Below are 14931 nucleotides of genomic sequence, written 5' to 3' on the forward strand. Positions count from 1 at the left end.
ATAAACAATACAACTAAAAACATTATTTATACAATAAATAATACACAATATATATATTGTATATTATTTGTGTATGATATATACAAAGATGTATATAGAAGAGAAGCATACATTGATCATACAATTGAAACTTCTTATGTTCTAAGACACCTAACAAATTGAAAATAAAATAGATAACCTGGGGATAGAAGGACTTGAACCCTCATGATCTATAAAACCAACAGATTTTCCTCCTACTCCAATTTTCATTATTGTTGACATTGACATGTAGAATTGGGCTCTATCTTTATCCTCGTCCAATTATTACTTCAAAAAATGGATTGTATCCAATTCAAATTATGTTGATTTGTTGGAATTGTTTCTTTTGAGGCTCTGCACCTATTCCATTCTCATAAAGGAAACTATTGTCTCTAGGAATTAGATTTGGCTTAGACATCAACTGATACAAAGAGAATAGTTTTCAATCAAATGTATATTGACCAATTAAACCTCTCTACTAGGATATATAATTGTCTCAAAAAGGCAAATATAAATGTAATATCAGACCTTTTGAATTATAGTGGAGAAGATTTAATGAAAATAAAACATCTTGGGGAACATCTTGTCAAAGAAATATTGGAATTGATATGAAATATCGAAATTGATTCACCAGGAAATCCGGTTTAGAATTATAATAGTTCTATTTTTTCTCCCAATTCAGGACCCCTTTTTCTAAGTTCTTCTAGAAAGTAAATATGAAAATAATTTTTGACCATTTTGTAATTATAATAATAGTAGTAATAATATTAAAAATGAAAACATTTTTAAAAACATTTATCTAGGGAGAGACCATTTATCTTAAAGCAACTACTCCTTAGATATATAAACAAAAGATTTCCCCCCTCCCCTATATTAAGATATTCTAATTTCTATCAAATCGGAAAAGACCTAGAGTTAAAGATTCATTGATAGGTAACGTTGCTCCAATACCTAACCAAAGAGCTACTGTAGTACCAATTAAGAATACTATTGTAGCTATTGGACTAGAAAATGGATTTTGGAATTGATTCACATTCTCTAAGAAAGGAATTTTCAATAGTCCTGTAGGTATTGAAGCCATTAAAAGGAGACCTAATAATTCATAAGGTATTGTACAAAGTATTTGAAATACAAGGAAAAATACCATTCGGGTAATATTTCCAAAGGAGTTGCAAATGAATTTTTTGGTTCACCAATCATTGATGGTTCTAGAATTGCAAAACCTATGATACATGCAATAGTACCAAAAATAACTACTAGAAAATTATATAAGAGATCATTGGGACAAGCAGGCTTGCCACAATAATTATGTCCCACACCTTTAGCTAATTTAGCCCTTAATATAGGATCATTCAAGTCAGGTTTATTTGTTATTGGAATAAGTAGATTTTTATGAATGAATCTATCCCCTGAAAGAACCAGACATGCAAATTTTGATCATTTGGCTCGAGCAATAGTTGAAATAAAAATGATGAATGATGTATCGTTAGAATCAGTATAACTAAGAAGATCTATGGAAAATTCATAAAAAAAAATTCGTATGCTCAATATCCAAGTAAGCTCACAAATCTGATAATGATCAATATGCCTTTTGGATCATCTTATTCCTTGTAATTTGTGTTTATCTAGACCCTTGCAATGTATTTTGCATAGAAGGTATTGACATTTTATTAATCTAGCCTTTTTCCCTCTTCAGATCCCTTCTTTTGCTCTGATAATTTACCATATTGAAATGCAAGGGAAATGCATGCATTTTCATACTATGAAAAGGAAAGGATAAATTTAGGTAATAAATATTAGTTCTGAAATGTTATTACTATTACCTGGATCTCACGGAGCCTATTTTAGATTCGATCATAGAAATAATTCTCTTATAACACATCAAAGTGTTTGCCTTTTGCCCAGGTTCTAAACCTCTTGTTTTTGGAAAGAAAATTGGGATAGAGACACATTTCAATTTGAATCTTTATATGGAAGATCCTATAAAATGATCTACACGGCCTAATTAATAGTTTAAGTCAAACACTTCCATAATCCGTTTTCTCCATTTGAGATCAGTATCTACTTCAATTATTTGTATTAAACATACTTAATAATTGAAAGGAGAAATCCAAGAAACATGTTTTTCAAGGCAATGATCTATTATAAAAATAATAGGTTTTCAATACTGATTCAAAATATTTATTTCCTTTTTATAAAGGACATGAAATACCTTGTTTGTGGATCATTAGAAAATGCATTAACATAAATACAGTAGTAAGAAGGGGTAATATGAAAGTGTGTAAACTATAAAAATGGGTTAAGGTCAATTGGCCCACACTAGCACTTCCATGTAATAACTCTACCAAAGGAGTTCCTATTAACAGAATGGCCTCAAGCACACTAGTCACAATTTTGACTTCCCAATAACCAATTTGATCCTCGGGCAAAGAATAATTAGTTGCACCGAAAGATACGGTTAATACGGCTAGAATTACAACCGTAACCCAAGTTAATTCGCGAGGTTTTTTGAATCCACCTATTAAATAAATGAGAAATACATGTAAAATCATCATACTTGCTGACCATCGATGGACTAATCAGATTAGCCAGCCGAAGTTCACTTTAGTCATTATGTATTGAATAGAGGCAAAAGCTTCTAGAACGGTATGCAAATAGAATCACCTAGAAAGTCGTATCCGATGAAAGTTGTATGTATAGTTTGAAGGGAGATACACACACACACACACACACACACACACTCAAACACACACATGTGTGTGTGTGTGCGCGTGTACATTTCTTATATTCATTTACGTATTGGCCCACAATCTATTAATCTTTCTATGATTTGTAATTGAAGATAACTGCAAAGGCACATCATTAAGAACCTTCCATCTATCTAAATGATTTAGACCTACATATCATTCTTATCCATTAGATGCTAGCCATAAAGTTTACTACTCCAAAAATCCACATAAATTAAGAGTTAGCATGTATCATTTAATTGAAAGGTTAAAACAAATAAAAAGAAACATACAAAAAGTCAAGAAAGGCTCTCTCAAGGGGAAATGGAGATTAAAAGTCAAGTGTAAGTTCTAAAATCTCTTGCACCAGCTACTGCTTTGGAAGATTTAAATGGAGTTCACAAAGATCTGAAGTTAGACAAGAGTAGACCTACTTGCATACTTGATTTAGTGAGAGGGGAATGTGGGGTTAGTGATTAAATCATAGAGAAAAAGAACTAATTATAATAGTACTCACATAGTCCCATCAAGGGAGGCAAATTCGCAAGCTTTGCATAGCTCATGCCTTGCATCAATCATGGTAGATAAATACATTTAGCATACTAAAATTGAGAAACACAACCACACTAAGACACTCACACAAAGAACTTCCAACACAATACTTGATGATTCTACGAATGATCTGCACATTGAAAATCTCCACACACAATTCATACAACAATAGAATCGAATAAGACCTTCCTCAGGAATACAAGAAGGAATCAAATAGTTTATTTTCTCAAATGATCAAATGTGTGAGGGGATATGAATGGGAGAAAGATAGTCCAAATAAGTAATCAATATGAAATGAGAGTTGTGTTGATTCGGTAGATGGAGATATAAATGGAGCATATTTATAGGGGTGAGATAGGATCATTGGGTGAGAAATGTGAAGAAGAAACAGTGATAAAATAGACAATGCTTTGTGTTTGATCACACTTTGTGATCAGAAAGAAAGAGTGCTTAAGAATAAGAAAAATGAAAAATGATAGTTTTTGTAGTTATCATTTGTTTATTGCAAACAACGTATATAGTGTTTATGCAAAATATATTTCATCTTTATATCAAGTTTTCCAACTTACTAGGATTCACAAAAATAATGTATATTTACAACAAAAAGTACTCAAATGATACTGTATGGTCAAACTATATTTATATGTCAGGTGCCCTGCAGCTCATAGGCACATTTTAATGCAGTTCACTGAAGAAATACATGGTGATTTTAATATAGTTCAGTGAAGAAATAACTTGTTCAATAATTCTACGATCTTCAAAACCATATGTGCATATATAAAAATTAAGTGCAACATGTCTAATATTTTTTCTTATATACACATTAATTACACCAATTTTTTCTTTCAAAACCATATGTGAAATATAAACATTAAGCACAACATGTCCAATATTTTTGCACATATACACATTAATTACACCAATTTTTCTTTCACAACCATGTGCAGATATAAACATTAAGTACAACATGTCCAATATTTTTGTAGATATACACATTAATTACACCAATTTTCTCTTTCAAAACTACATGTGTAGATATAAACATTAAGTACAATATGTCCATTTTTTTTGCAAATATACACATTAAGTGCACCAAATTTTTCTTTCTAAACCAACTCAATAAGGGTACAAGAATAAGTTATTCCTGTGAGGAAGGATCATGTTAGATAATACAAGGGAATTTGATCAAAAGAGGGATACAATCGCTAGATTTTTGTCTAACTTTCAAAGAGAAGGCCATGACAAATGTTATTTTCCTTGCAAAAGTTGTAATGGCTTAAAGACAAGAAGAATCAAAATCAAAATAGTTAAGAGACATTGTAGGGAGAATGGTCACATTGAAGAGGGGTTTGATTATCATCCATTGGTAAGTTGTTTGTTATATTGTTTTCACAATTAATATACATATGAGCCACAGAAAGGGGGTTGGATTATCATCATTTTTATATAAGTCAATCTCTCTAGGGTAGTATGTGATATGGACCACCACATCTCAAAGGAGCATGGAGGTGTGAGTATTGAAGGAGAAGATGATGATCCCATGGAAGATGATGATCATGCACTAGAAAACACATTTGAAGATGAGTTACAAATACATTGATCCATAATACATTTGGTACTGGTACTACTATTGTTGTTGTTGATGATAATGATTATGATGAGGATGACATTGAGGTCGTCCATGATATACCTCTACTTGAGAAGGCAAACACAACCCTTTACGAAGGATCCCAATCAACTCTTCTCTCTGTTGTATTATTGTTGGTGAGTTTGAAGATTATGAATGGTTTATCCAACATAACAATGTCACATATGATAAGGTTTGTCATATATGTCATTATAGTCTATAAAAGGTGAAACATGTACCATTAAGATTGTTTATACTAACGACTTATATTTTTTTCTCTAAATTGATAGGTGACTATTTGTTACCACCATCAAATGTTCTCCCTCACTCGTACCAAGAATTATGTGCCACTATGAAACATATTGGAATGGAGTATCAAGCAATAGATGCTTGTCCTGAAGATCATGTTATTTATCATAAAGAACATGAAAATGCAACAGAATGCCCCAAATGCCACATGAGTAGATATCAAGATTATCAAGTGACAAAAAAGGTCCCTCACAAGGTTCTTCGTTACATCCCCATTATTCCACGTCTTAAACGATTATTCAGGTGTAGTAGCTTGGCACAATTTATGGATTAACATGCACACAATAGTAGTTGAGATGACATTATTTGAATGATTGCGGATGGTTCAACATTTATGGACATAGAGGAAAAAGTGGCCATACTTTAAAGAAGAACCTCAAAATCTCAAACTTTCTCTAGCAATTGACAGTGTCAATCCATTTGGAGAGATGAGATCCATTTACTCAGTGTGGCATGTTTTTGTTATCAACAATAACCTTCCTCCATGTATTTATTCTTAAAGTAGTTATAATAACTACTATCAAATCTCTAGGCATGGAATGCAATTCATAACCTGACAAGTAGCTTACGATTTCCCTTCATTGACATTTCAATGGAATTAAGAACTAACATCTAAGTACTGGGAATACTAGCACACCAATATCATCGATATTTTTATAGTGGTTACCAACTTCTTTGAAAGGGACAATTAATGCTAAAGTAAAATTCGTTGTTAACTTGTGCAAAATTAATAACCACTACAAATCGTTCAATATGACTTTGGTTGAGATCATGTCGCCTTTTCTATCCAACCCTTTCTAAAGTTTTGTCTAAAAAAGTAATACCATTGAATTGAGAAACAATCTTGAGTAATCTAGTCCAACTGATTTCAGAAACAATCTTAACTAATGTGGTCCATTTGAAAGTTTATTAAGCTAATTTAATGATTATTCCCTGTTTATGAATAGGACAATGAAGAATCAATAGGACAATGAAGAATCACATGCCACTTATCTTCAATCTAATCTTCAGGGTTTAAAATTGGATACCTTAGAAGAAGGGGAGAACCAAAAAGAGGAAGGAGATTTTTAGGTTGTGGCAAAAGGAGATGAAATATAAAGGCCTATGGAAGATATATTGGCTACTGCAATTGATTCTGAAGAGAATTTAGATAACAAGGTGGAAGAAGAGGAAGAAGAGGAGGCAGGAGGAGGAGAGATTATGAATGAAGTAGTGTAGGAAGATCAATTGAGGCAAAGTAAAAGGCTTACCAAGCTTGATTCAATTTTTGAAAAGATTCATGCCCTTGAGTTTGTGATCTTGGAAAAGACCAGCAATGAGTTGTCAATGGATTCCATGAATCAAAGTGTTAGCAATGAGGGTTTTGATGATGTGGAAGCTAAGAAGAGCTTGGATAATGCAAAGAAGGGCGATGAGAATATAGATGAGGAAGCTGAGATAGTAGAAGGTGAGTTCTTGCACATGCTCGAAGAAGATGTAGAACTTGGAGAGAGAGAAGGTACAAAATTAAATATCTACCATTTGTTACATATTGCATGTATAGTAATTGATCAAGACATAATAAAATGAAGATACTAATTTAACTTATAATTTCCTTGAGCAAAAAGACCTTTTTAAGAAATTCAACCCCCAAACCACCTTTTTCCAAGCCAAGAAATTCATCAACTGGTCTAATTTGATCAATTAGTATCCAAATGACACAATTGAAAATACAAACATACCGGATACTTAAGCTCTTCTGGATTTTGTCCTAACTATCCATAACTTCTCTTAGTGATAAACTAGCACTTGCACCTGAAGGAGCAAGGGATACCCCGATAGTGACAGAAGGTGAAAGTCTATATGAGATAGTTTCTCATGTATATTTTTTCAGACATTTAATATGACATGAAAGGAATGCAAAAAACAAAAAATAAATTAAACATTTTTATTTTGACATAGGCAATAATTAAATTCAATATAGTTACATTCATATTCCTAAATTCATATAAGAAATGTAGAAGAGGAAAAAAAAAAATCCAAGATAGCTACATCCATACAATTTTACTCTAATAAGAACCATTGAAGACAAAAAAAAATCCAAGAAAGGAATTATTTACTTTATTTCAAACTTTGCATGTTCACAAGCGTTTGTTTAAAATCTTACATATCAAAATAAATTAGAATACAACTATATTTTTTTTTTTTAAATTATCAATATCGTACAAATCAAAATAAATTAGAAACAATTATTATTTTTTATTTACTATTAATTTAAAACTATGATGAATGATAGTATCTGTATAGACATCACATAAAGATCACGTCTTTGAGTTTGACATTCATTTTTTTTCATCAAGTAGATTCTTAGACACGTGCATATATGAAAATGTACATGTGAAGATAAAATATTAAAGTGCACTATTAAAAAATTCACATAAATAAACTACAATATTTGTAATTACAAAGTGAGTTATGATTAGGGGATACAAGTAACACATATGTAATTAAAGTCGTGTAGCCAAAGAATGATACCAATAGTTTCTCCACAAATAACACATATTTATTATTCGATTTCATCATACATAAACATAATAGATGCTAAGAGTGTAATACACATGGAGCTTAGAGAATTGTGGTGTTCTTGTAATCAATGACAATAACAGGCTTGTAGGTGCATCCGCTAGAGTAGCATATGCCATCAATGACCTACCCAAAGATGACATGTTTTCTCATCCATCATGGCCAACGTGCCTCCTTAGTCTTCATGGTATGAACATAGGGCCAGTGTGCCTCCTTTGGAGTTATTAGCAAATCACATAAATAAGCTACAATATTTGAAATTACAAAGTGAGTTATGAGTAGGGGATTCAAGTAACAATATATGGTATCTTTTCACCATACCTATAAAAACAAACTTGTTACATTAGCAAATGATGATATTGAAATGCATAAATGTAGCCAAATAAAAAATTGATGAAGTAAACACACACATAGTCATCTAAATTAGAGGAAGTACTATATTTGTTACCTATCCACTCTATAGGGAGATTTGTTGCAATCGAGACTCTTCCTTTTTCTGACAATGGTGTATGGATTATCTTTCATTCTTGCATATCGATCAAAGGAGAATGGTGGCTCTATACGCAGGTTGTCAAGTGTTTTAACTCGTGATATAACTGTAAAAGTAAACCCTTGTCGTTCTATTGTACCAATATCAATTTTTGTTCATTGAAGTGTCAATCCTTGGGATTTGTGTATGGTGAGTGCCCATGACATAGATAGTGGGATCCGTCTATAATTACCTATGGTTATAGGTGTTATAGGTAAACTATTTGGTTCACCTTGGCCCCAAGGTGGGTCATTATAATTATCAAAACAGACAACCACATATAGAAGTAGGTCAAGGGGCTTACAACTAGGTGTGTACACAATATCTACCACTTCCCCAAGTGATCCATTTACAAGGTCCATTGGAATCCAAAGGTTTTTCATTAACATTGTTCATTGGCCTTTACATAGCAATAGTTCTTTTGGAAGCCAATCAACATCACTATCGAGGTTTGGTTGTAAGTGTGTTTTTACTGTAATACTAAGTGCAACAGGTAGATTGAGTAATTTAATCATTTTTTGGTTGTGTACCACAACTAAATTGTTTGTAGAGTATCGACTAATCAAATGCTCTTTGTTTGAAAAAAAATATTATTTTATTTGTATGTTGCATAAGTAATTCCTGATCTTGTTCAGTCGGATCTGCATTTCACATATTGTACAACACGTGACAAAAGTCGATTTGAGCTTGAGTTTCACCTTGTTAGCAAAATATGGTTGTAAATGAGATAACCTTTTTAAATTTATCCCAAAGGTATTTGGCATTTGAGTGTGATGCATATATTGGTTTATCCATGACAGGGGGTAGTTGTGCTAAGTCACCAACAAGAATTATAGATGTACCACCAAAACATTTTTTTTGTTGATGGGGGACAGCCTTACGCGATCTATTTTCAAAAGCAATTTTTGCCCTACGAAGCTAAATCATCAATAAGGAGATATTTCACATGTCTCATCTCTTCCTGAAAGACTATAAGTGATTTTCCATGTTGTGGGTACATTTCTCTTATTGGTATTCTAAGGGTAGCATGTATGGTTGAGGCGTGTATGTTGAATGCCGCAACTCGCAACAGTAAGGAGTGGACTATTATTTTTAGATGCTAAATCCCAAAATGCATGTCTGATGCAATTTATCAAGTATGATTTGCCTGTGCCCGTCATTCCTTGTATGATCATGTAGAGGGGTTGTTTTTATGAACTATCATTATAATACTCTTTTATAGTTGCAAGTGCTAGTTCTTGTTTGGGAGATAATGGATATAGTGGAGCATGCTCTTGTAATATAGTGGCCATCCATCTGGGATGTCGTGTTTGTACTTACGAAATGCTCTATAGTGTTGTGCAAGTGGGGAGGTATAGAAAATTCATCCCAATTGTTGATACTATCAAAGTCACATCAACCAAGTATTTCAAGGGTATTCAAGTTCTCACTACCAGCAACTCCCATCTGTGATAACAACTCCTATTCATCTAGGTGACTTGTATTTCTTGGATCCACCTCACTTGTATCATTTAAATCCTCTTCATGGTCACTAAGATGCTAGGAGCTTGTACAAAAGTAGCTCACTCAAAAAAAAAAGTCTCAAATTGTTCAGACTCCTCATCAGGGGTACTATAGAAATGAGGAAAAACATTCACAACTGCCTTCTACTTTCTAACCTTCCACTTGTAGCCTTTGCGAGTAGACGAAAATGAGAACGATCTAGCAATTTCAATCAATGACATTAGCTCCATCTCAGTGGGTCATTTTATGTAAGAGTGTAAATAACTCACTAGTAATGTAGTATCACTTGAATTTTTGTTAATCCGATGCAAAACTTTACACCCAACATTTAGTGTTATAAAAGAGTGACTACTAACAAGTGGTAGATTTTATAGCATATGGCACGTCTCTTGCACTCCAATATCATGATCTGTAATAATCTCGGACATAAATCTATGATATGTTGATAGGGCATGGTCTTCACCCACTTGTTGCTTGCATATATACGATAGCATATCAATACAACTCTCTGATTTCCTTTTTGCCTTTGATGTGTATTTTGCTATATATTTAAGAACAAGCAACTTTAATACAATTGGTTGGCAATCCATATTGGACCTCCATATTGAAATCATAGCTGGGTAGGTGAGTTCTTTTACATACTCGAAGAAGAAGAAGATTATGAACTCGGAGAGAGAGAAGGTACAAAATTAAATATCTACCATCTGTTACATATTACATGTATACTAATTGATCAAGACAGAGTAAAACGAAATTACTAATTTAACTTATAATTTCCCTGAGCAAAAAGAGATTTTTAAGAAATTCAACCCCCAGACCACCTTTTTCTAAGCCAAGAAATTTAACTGGTCTAATTTGATCGATTAATATCCAAATGACATGATTGAAAATACAAAAATACCATATACTTAAGCTCTTCTAGATGTCCTCCTAGTTGTCCATAACTTCTCTTAGTGATAAATAAGAGTTTATCCAACAAGTTTGAGAATTTTTGGCAACTCTACTGTTATGTTCATTTGTCTTCCGAATAAGAAAATCTTTTGATTGTGGTCTTTTCATATTTTGCTGAGGTTTTCATGGATCAATTAGGACTCAAATCTAGCACCTTCCAACTTCTACTTAAGTGTTCTACCACTGAGTTATTGTCCTCCTTTACGAGTAGTCCATCCTTATCCAGGTGTGTCTTATTTCCAAAGCATCAAGTCATTTTATAGAATGCATGAGGCTCCGAGCCTAACCTAGCTATGATAATATGTTGAGTTGTTTATGGACCAACTAGGACTCTAATTTAAGACCTTCCCCTTGTTGTTGAAGTCCTCTTTACAGACCAACTAAGACTTTCTGCTTGCATTATGTTTTGAATAATGGAACTTCCATCAACTAGGGAATAATATATATGAAAACTAAGATAGACATTTAATTTATCAATTGTATACCTTATTATACATGACAATCAGATTGGGATCTTGAAACAATAGACAACTAGCTAACAAAACAAACAAAATAGTCCCTCATGACCATACATATGCCTTGGCACCATCATAGCCTTTTCTTGTAATCATCTCTTGTGAAACATATCTAGGAGTGCCAAAAGTTGTATACAATAGACCATCGTGCTTGAGTTGTTGAGTCATTGAACTTAATCCAAAGTCTAAGACATTAAGATCGGTGCTCTGATCTAGATTGATGAAATCCTTCTTTCATTTAGACATTCAAAAACTTAATCCTTGGGTGTTTTTGAATCGTTCTTTTCGAGTGATGAACCATATTTATTTTGCAACTCACTTAGATTTTCCTTTATGGAAGCCTGCCCTTCCAGATTTGTAGAATTGAATTTGGGGCTCGCCAAAGCTTTCTTTTTAAAAAAATTTGGTCTTTTTTTGTGTGGAGCTAGTGACGATCCTTTTAAAGAAACTTCGAGTTGTAGGAATAGCTATGGGTGAATTATGTTTTGTTGAATTAGTTAGATTATTCTTGGTACTGAGAGCATTTTTCTTAGTCAATGAGCTAAATCATTTTCGATTTGTATTCATTGAAATATGATAATCCATATTATCCTCCTCAATCAAGCTTTCCTCTTCAATAGAAAAACATCCAGTATGCTATTAAACTTGCTTTGCAAACAAGTTGGAGTTTGTGTCTAAGGAATTTGTGATAGTCTACAACTTTACATGGACAATCTGCTCACAAACTAGACTATAGTCCAAATTGATTGGAAGGCTTCTTATTAATTGCAACTAACTCACTTAAACCATGCTGACCCAATTTTGTAACCACATTTCTTTTCATTGAAGGTTTCCTTTCAATGTCACATTTGTCCATGCCACCTAGCCCCTTCTAGAAAGAGAACTCTGAGACATAGCTCCATGTGAGACAGAGCTTGAAGCCTCTCTAACAACAAAAGCAGCCTAGGTGTTACAAGCAATATTTTTTTAAAATTATTTGACTAGCCATCACAATTGCAACGACTTGTTCTGACGGCTAGCCATCACTTGTAAAACACATCTATCACATCAGGGTCACAATTTCGACGGCTAGTCCTGATAGATGAACGTCGCTTCCACCGCACAGTTGTCACATAGACGTCACAATTACGACGACAGAGTGGAAACTTGAGATGTCGCGATTACGATGGCATACTATCACAATTGCAACACCATGGACATGAACTCTTGTCCCTTCCTTCTTCCAAATTACGATAGTTTTATCCGTTGCTATTACGAAAAATACCCTTGACATTGCGATTTGTGACAACAAAAGTTCGATGTCCATCCGACGGGAGCCAATTTGTGGTTCTATCGCTCGGGCTATGGGTAGATGTCCCAATTGCGACGGCCTGCCTGGCAATTCGGGTCCAAATGTAGTAGTTATTAGGCTCCATATTCTAATGACACAGGGGCAGAGAAGGAAGATGTGTTGTATACTCTCCTCCTCTACCTTGCAAAGATAACATCTATTTGGGATTTGAAAACCACAATTCCTTAAATTGTCAATTGTAAAGACTTTACCATGTAAAGCGGTCCACCAAAAAAAGTTCACTTTCAGGATAAGTTGGCTATTCCAGATTTTCTTCTAGTTGGGGAGGGGGGATGGTGGGGTGGGGGAGGGGGAGGGGGCTGATCTTTAGAAAATAGCATGAGGTAAGCAATCTTAACCATGAAGTTCCCACTACACTTTCTATCCCAAAATTGTGTTAAGAGTGATAGATATGAATATGCAAAATTTACTTTTAAATGGTAAGTTGTTCAAGGTGATCTTGTAATTTCAAATGTTTTGACAATGCATGGAGAAATGATTAGCTCAATTGAAAAAATGAAAGCCAATTTATCCCATGTATTTTAGTTAGAAATGTATGGAATATAAAAACTCAAATCTAAATCATTTTAGTCTATGAAGATAATCAACATATAAGAGCATTATTATATTTGATACATCATATGTTACTTGTTGAAATAGTATTGATACACCTATTGAAATTGAAAAAGCATTACAAAATTATTTTTATATTCTAGAAATATAATTTGAGAATAACTTTTTAAAATTTAATAATTAAGATTTAAAAAATAATAGTTAAATTTGCAAATCAAAATTGTACTATTATATTACAAATATTGATAACATTATTAATATTATTAATAATAATATTAGTTTATTTATGCTTACAATTTCTTATACATTTTACATTTGAAATTATATTTTTCAATTTCACATTGTAGAATATATTCATTATGTAATACTAATTATATAGCCTCTTCTTGTTCCATTTTCCTTCCAATGTTTCTTTTCTTGTCATGCTTGAGTCTTTCTTATCCATTTTGGAAATTAAACTCTTAGAAATGGGATTTGTATGCATTTGTGATCCAGATTGATTTTCATCACTTAATAGCTTGTAGTGCACATTAGTAGGCTACACATAGGGACATTGGTTGTAGATTATAGTTGCATATATACAATCCACTAATGTTTCCTTTGTTAACCATGTCTTGTCTTATCATTTTTAGGGTAATTTTTGTTAATGTTTTGGGTAGTAGAAGGAGATATCACCTACCTTTGATAATTGTGCAAACTTAAATTGATCTCAAGCTTTCTCAATTTTGTGATGATGAGCCCTTCCTTCTATACCATTTTCTTTATGTATGAGCCATGTCGATTACACTTCATTTTCTTATGTTTCCTTTTAGAAGTCATCATGTATATTATCTTATATGTTTTGCAAATTGTTTTGTATTCTTTGGTAAATGTTAGGATCACTGGAGGGTCTCTTTGTCACCACAATATAACTTTTTTCGACTTCGAAATTTTGTTGACTCATTTATGGTAATGGTGATGTCTCTTCAATTTCCAACTCTCTTTCAATTTTGGTTCTATGTCTAGTTTGCTCAAAATTTGGTGGATGGACAATTTTTATTATCAAACTAAATTGCGGCTTTGGTAGAGAAAAAGTCATCATATTTTTATGTCTGTGGGGATTCTTTTATATCAATTATTATTCACTCTAGATCTATTACAAATCTATTTTATTGGATGTATGATATGTGTTTCATTATTCTGAGTTTTTTCTTCACTTCGTTTGTTTAGTATCTATGAGATAGGTGAAGGCTTATATATGCAAAGCATGTGTTGTTCAGTTTGTTAGAAGATATTTTCCTTGATTGTTTTTTATTTATGGTAAAAGAGAGTTTTGAGGGGACCCAAAACCCCGTACAAATAAATTTTAATGGGGATCTAGAAGCCCACCAACAAGAAACTTGACCAAATAAACAAACAAAGGTCTAGCAACCCAACAAGACCGCCACCTGTGAATCAAGAATAAGAAAGTTTGTTGCAAAAGAGCCAACAAAAGAGACACAAACAAAACCAGCAAAGGGACCAACATTGGATCTAACAGGGATCTCAACCCGGTCCACCACTGTCAACACAGGGGAACGTGCAACAACATCTGTGCCAGCCACCTCACAATCAATAGAAATGCCAAAAGTTACAATCTGAATAGGAATGGGTTCATGAGCAAGAGGAGAAGAAGGTTCAAAAAATGGGTGGAGAAAAAGCACTCTTCTTATCGACAACATAGTGTTCAAAAGCAGCCCCCTTCCATCAAGAGGGAG

The sequence above is a fragment of the Cupressus sempervirens genome, chromosome 6 (assembly GCF_028749045.1).
Source record: "Cupressus sempervirens isolate cs-2001-9-10 chromosome 6, ASM2874904v1, whole genome shotgun sequence".
In the NCBI taxonomy this organism is placed as follows: Eukaryota; Viridiplantae; Streptophyta; class Pinopsida; order Cupressales; family Cupressaceae; genus Cupressus; species Cupressus sempervirens.